The sequence below is a fragment of the Macrotis lagotis genome, chromosome 3 (assembly GCF_037893015.1).
Source record: "Macrotis lagotis isolate mMagLag1 chromosome 3, bilby.v1.9.chrom.fasta, whole genome shotgun sequence".
Classification (NCBI taxonomy): domain Eukaryota; kingdom Metazoa; phylum Chordata; class Mammalia; order Peramelemorphia; family Peramelidae; genus Macrotis; species Macrotis lagotis.
The window spans coordinates 30,567,355-30,574,142 of record NC_133660.1 but is presented as its reverse complement, the minus strand read 5'-3'; positions in this window follow the sequence as shown (position 1 = coordinate 30,574,142).

Here is a 6,788-nt window from a genome sequence, read left to right as displayed (position 1 = left end):
AGTGGAAGTTTGGTCAAGAGAAAAATGACTCCTCTCCTTGGATACACACAGGCAGAAAACATTTTCTGAAAGATAGAACTATCATAAGGTCATGAATAAACCATTGGATTTGCAGTCAGAGGACCTGAGTTTGAATGCAGTTTTCAGTGTGACCTTGGGCAAGTCTTTGAATCCTCATCAAGAACATGAGGGGTTTGGACCAACTAACCTTTAATATGCCTTCCAGTTCTAAATCTCTAACACTATGTGTGAGTAACTGGCACTCACCCGCAAATATTGTTAGTTGTTACATAGACTAGATAGTGAATAAGAATTGGAGAGGAGGTTTGGTAGGTGATGAATGGAGATGGCAAGATGGGCAGAAAAATAATATTTAGATAAAAATTCCATTCTAATGAATACCATGGGACAGCCACCTGCCTAATGTTGGAGTGAAAATTATGGGTGAAAGAGAGGAAAGGCACAGTGAAGAGGCAAGGAATAATTGGACAAGCCAAGAGTGTGGCAAGAAAGTGGAGTGAGACCAGAAGTAGTAGGTAACTAGTACTGCCTCTTGGGTGGACTTGGGAGGTTCCTGAAAGCCCTGGAAACCCAGAACCAGAATGAGGTTTTATATATCTTCCTTATAGGTCTATGGATCACTAAATTATGGCTATATATTATAGTAGATTGAATTAGCACTCTCTATATGAGTTTAAGGATTTTTAAATTTTGAGGAAAATTTTATCAGTTTCCCCACATCCATTGTAACTCTCACATTTGGCAACAAAACACCTTTCCAAATGAGTGATTGAATAGTAACTCGACATCTATACTAGCTAAGAAACAAGGATAAAACTCATATAAAAAACCTCATATTTCCAAAAGAGATTGATTGAAAGGTATTTCTTTTTAACTAGAGGTAGGAGGAGGGCTGTGAAAAAGAAGCTAAGAACAATTTTAGAAGAGGAAGATTGGGAATATAGGTCAGTGTTTTCACAGGAGAGCACAAGACAAAGTGAGGAAGAGTTTGGTGGTCATCAGTTTTTGTCCTTGTCAATTGAAATTGCTCAAGGAAAAGTCTCTTGGAAGATGAGCAGAATAGTCAGTCTCCATCATGGCCCTATCCCCTGCTTGCTACCCTAGAGACAATGCGGTGTTTCCCCTTGGGTGGGTGAGATCCAGGACATTCCCTCTCACAGTTGAGCTAAATTATATCACTCTCAGTGAGAGAACTTCACTCTCAATTGTTTTATATACATACATACATATATTATATATATATATATATATATATATATATATATATATATGTATATGTATATCTCTGGAAGCAGAAAGACCTGAGTTCAAATCTGACCTTAGAAAACTTATTAGCTGTGTGACTCTGGGCAAGTCAGTTTTTTCACCTATGCAAATGAGTTGAAGAAGGAAATGGTAAACCATTTAAGTAGTTTTTTACAAAGCAATGGGATTAAGTGACTTGTGCAAGGTCACACAGGTAATTATTAATCAGATTGGAACTCAGGTCCTCTTGATTCCAGGACGGGTAGGTGCTCTATCCACTGTGCCACCTAGCTGCCCCTTCAGTAGCTTATCCAAAAAAAAGCCCCAAAGAGGGTCACAAAGAATCAGATACAACTAAAATGACTGAACAGTAACAAAATGCATGTCTTTTCTGATTTTGTTTTGCTTTGCTTTGGATAAATGGGTTTCTTTTCTTTTTCTTTTCACTATATGTGTTCATTGTGAAATTGGCATTTGCAGGAAAGTGATTAAACCTTGGATATTTGGATTGGGGTTCCCTTCCCCCAATAATAATCACAAAGATATCAATAGAGCAATTCTGATCATATGCCTTTAGACTAATAACATTTAAAGTAGCAGGTGGATATCCTTTTAGCCTGGTATCTCCTATCTCTGAGGAGGACAGAGTAGTGATCTCTGGCACCAATCTTCCCATTCTGGCAGAAACAAAAATCTCTCTTAGAGAAAGACAACCTTCCATCTACATATGGGGCCCTCAATACACATGTGGGGTCCACATTCAGTTACACCTATAAGTGATGAATTGTTGTTGTAAATTATCTTTACAGAGTTCTCAGTTAGTGTCTGGGAAAGTTGCCCTCTCTCTTCACACCAGTCATGGAATAACTTTACATCTGTCTGCTAATTTGTGTGTCCTATGAAGACCAACATTTCTCAGCAAAAATCAAACTTCATGTTGAATATCTTGACAATGAATTTGAGCATCACATTTCTTTCTGCCAAAGGCTTTTTGAGATGATATTGTAGTTAAATGATGTATTATTTCTCTCTCAGCTAAGAGATACACTGGTTATGAGTCCTTACAGTTTCTTTCTCTTTTAGACTTCAAAGCACTAGTCAACAGAGAGCCATGGCTTTTGTGCCAACATTGCCAATAGTGTGTATAGCCTGTGGTATAATTTCTGGGGGAGCTGTGTGTATGTAGTAGGAAATACATTTCTAGACTTTTTGAGATCAGTCAAAGTTAAGATCTTTAGCAATATGCTTTCCAAGATTCTGCCTTGGTCTGACTAGATCCTGCCAGGAAGCGTAGACACTAAAAAAAAATCAGTCTCTACAGCACATTAACAATATTGTAAAGTGGTCACTCATCACCAATATATGGGTGATATTTTTACTGTCTCCTTCCAGAACTAGAAATTCAGCACAGTTACTGATACTTAGATATATCAGCATCAAATTCACAATCTAAAGCTGTACACACACACTTTGAAGAATTGCACACTTCAGTAAGATTTGTCTTACCATTTCTATGGTTCTCTCTTGGCCATTCTGCCCAAGTCATCATGGAAAGCCTTCATAACTAATCCTGACTCAGACTAATACCTGGACATTTAGGTTTGATATTATAATGAAATGAAACTCTTGTAGATCATTCAATAGTTAACAAGAGGAAATTTGCTCAGCCATGGCAAGAAAAGGTTATACAATAAGGATTGGCTTTTAGGACCTTTCTTTTTTTTAAATTTATTTATATTTTTAGGTTTTTTTTTTGCAAGGCAAATGAGGTTAAGTGGCCTGCCCAAGGCCACACAGCTAGGTAATTATTAAGTGTCTGAGACTGGATTTGAATCAGGTATTCCTGACTCTAGGGCCAGCGCTCTATCCACTGCCCCATTTAGGACATTTTCAATAGATTCAGTAATTCAGAGTTGTCTTTCCAAAATCTCCCCCTTATTTTCCTCCAATCAAATATCAGCGAGCACCTGGAGTCTCTTATGGCTGTTTTGTTCACAAAGTACCCAAAAGGGAAGTTATCAGTCTAAGAAGGGAGGTCAGCAGCCTAAGCCTTTAATCCCCTCTGCCCACCAAGCATTGAAATAGTTTCAATCCCTTTTAAGAAAAAAATTAGCCTAATTGGCATGTGGCAAGATCATAGAGCAATAATTAGCATCTACTTACTCGTACTGGCATTGTATTATACTCCTTTGTGTACCTCCAACTTTTGTCTGTCTCAACAGTAATTCATATTCAAGAGACTAGAACCTGGACCCTTTAACTTTCCTGCCTCACTTCCTCAGTAACTCTATATCTAAAATTGACTCCTCTCAGACAAGTACCTCCCCTGTCTCCCCATGAGAAAATTTGGATTCTGGCCCTGGATTGTTTTCAAACCATACTGTTCTTAAGTAACCTTTCATATTCCTCATTTTCCCCCTTCCCACTTCATCCACCCTTTTTATGTGTCATATTCCCCCATTAGAATTTGAGCTTCTTGAGGCAGAGTATCTTATTTCTTTGTTTCAATATCCCCAATATTGAGCAAAGTACCTGATAAATGGTAAGCGATAAATGTTCTATTTCTGTATCCATGCAACCATGCATCCATCTATCATCTATCTATCCATCTATCCATCCATCCAGCTATCATCTTCATTTATACCTATCTCTTCATCTAAACAATCCATTTCTATCTATTCATTTCTATATCTGTTCATCTATCTACATCTATTTGCTTCTTTCTCAACTATAATTTCCTTTCATTGTGTTCACTGTCTAAAAATACATCAACATAACTTAATTTTTTTGAATATATTTTTATTTTGTTAATGTTTTCCAATTATGTGCCAATTTTAAGCAACATTTAAAGAAATTTGAGTTCTAAATATTCTCCCTTCCTCCACTTCCTCCCCTCATTGAGAAGGCAAGAAATTTGATATCAATTAAACATATTTATTTAAACAACTAATTAATTAAATTAGGTGCCAAAGTAGATAGAGGGCTGGGTCTGGAATCAGAAAGACTCCTTTTACTGAGTTCTTATCTGAGCTCAGGCACTAACTGTGTGAATTTGACAAGTCACTTAACATAATTTCCCCTAATTTCTCATCTGTAAAATGAGCTGTTGGAGAATAAATGTCAAACCCCTTTAGTTTCTTTACCAAGAAAACTCCAAATGGGGGTCACAAAGAGTCAGACACATTTGACATAACTGAACAACAAAATGCATGTGAACTCATTCAAAACATTTATATGGTAGTCAAAAGAAAACAAAAGAAAAAATAAAAATGTTGCAAAAATAAGACAAAAACTCAAAATAAAACTAAAAATAGCATGTTTCAATCTGCATTCAGAATTCATCTGTTCTCTTTTTGGAAGTGATAGCATTTTTCATCATTTGTACTTTGGAGGTGTCTTGGATCATTGTCTTGAACAGATTGATCATCATTAATTACAATTGTTACTGTGTGCAATATTCTGGTTCTGCTCTTTCCAATTCATAAAAGTCTTAAGCTTTTTTCTGAAGCCATCCTGTTCATCAATTCCTACTGCATAATATTATTCCATCACAAAATCATATACTACAAACTTTCTGAGACATTCTCTACTTGTTGGGCATCTCTTTGATTTCCAATTCTTTGCCATCAAAAAAAAAATCTTTAAAAAATTTTTTTGAATGTGTAGATCTTTTTCCTTTCTTTGATGTCTTTAAATTATGCACTTTTATAGTACTCTTACATTTTGTTCCAAATTACTTTCAAAAATAGTTGGATCAGTTCACAATTCTACCAGTAATGCATTAGTGTCCCAGTTTTTTCACATCACCTCCAGCACTTGTCATTTTCTTTTTCTGACCTTTTAGCCAAATTCAAAGGTGTGATTTGGTACTTAGAGTTATGTTAGCTTGTATTTTTTCTAATCAGTAGTGATTTAGAACATTTCTTAAAATGTAACTACTGATAGTTTGATTTTTTCATTTGAAAACTTGCTGTTCACATCATTTGATAATGTATCAACTGGGGAATGGCTCTTATTTCTATAAATTTAGCTAAATTTTCTAAATTACTCCTTTGTTGATATCAAACACCTGTATATTCATTCCAACCTGATTTTGTTTTCTTTTTTATTTCTTATTGCACTATCTCCTCCTTTGTCTGTAATGAGTTCACAGGAATCACAAAGTTTTGATTCCTCCCCAGAGTATAGTTGGTATGATCTTTGAACATCCTCAAGTTAAAAACTTGCTTCTCAAGGTTTTGTAAAAAAAAAAAAATGTCTGTCATGAGATACTTGTGTTAGCAGACATAAAGCCTGTCCTTCCCCATTCTCATCTCCCTAAGTCCACAAACTCTTCCACTGAGGCTTTCCATTATCTAATCTTTTCTTTTCTTTTTTTTTTTTTTGGCATTAAGTGGCTTGCCCAAGGCCACACACTAGGTAATTATTAAGTGTAAGAGGCAGGATTTGAACCCAGGTACTCCTGACTCCAGGGTCGGTGCTCTATCCACCGCACCACCTAGCCACCCCAATCTAATCTGTTCTTTTTTTTTTAGGTTTTTTAATTTTATTTTTTGCAAGGCAAATGGGGTTAAGTGACTTGGCCAAGGCCACACAGCTAGGTAATTATTAAGTGTCTGAGACCGGATTTGAACCCAGGTACCCCTGACTCCAGGGCCGGTGCTCTATCCACTATGCCACCTAGCTGCCCCTAATCTGTTCTTAAACTGCTATGCTGATCTGCCACCTTTACTAAGTAAAGGCATTCTACTAATGCTAATTTTCAAAATGGAAGCCTACTCTTTAGATGGAGTACATTTATTTTTAGATGAATTTTGTCAAGAATTATCAAACTATCCAATAGGCCAAAAAATTCATAAACTATATCCTTAGTAGATTCTCATCAGAAATTTATATACACACACACATTTTAAACAAATCAGATACCATGGAATAACAGTCATGGTTCAAGGGTTCTTACAACAATCACCTACTGACAGTTTTATCTCTTGGGGAAAAAAAAAAAAACGACTGAAATGTTCACATATGTTCTATCTGTCTGCTGGTTCATCTCTTTGCTTCAAGTTTCTTCCTACTCTAGGGCTTCTTCCATTCAGCTATCAAAATGATTTTTCCAAAGGTACAAGTCTGACCATGTAGACTCTCTTCCCCTCACCCCAATTCAATAAAATTCATTGTCTCCAGGATTAAATATAAAATTCTAGATTTGGCTTTGAAAACCTTTTATAGTCTTGTCCCTTCTGACTTTTCTTGTCTTATTACAAATTATTCCCCTCCATATGCGGTTCGATCCATTGACAATGGCCTCTTTACTCTTCCTTGAACAAGATAATGCATCTCCTGACTGGACATTTCCTTACTAACTCCACCTCCTGATTTCCCTAGTTTTCCTCAAGTCCCAGGTAAGACCCAGCTTTTAAAAGAAGCCTTTGCAAATCCCCCCTTAGGGCTAGTCCCTTTCTTCTATGGATTATTTCCAATTTGTCCCTTCTATATCTTGCTTGAACATAGTTGTGTCTTCC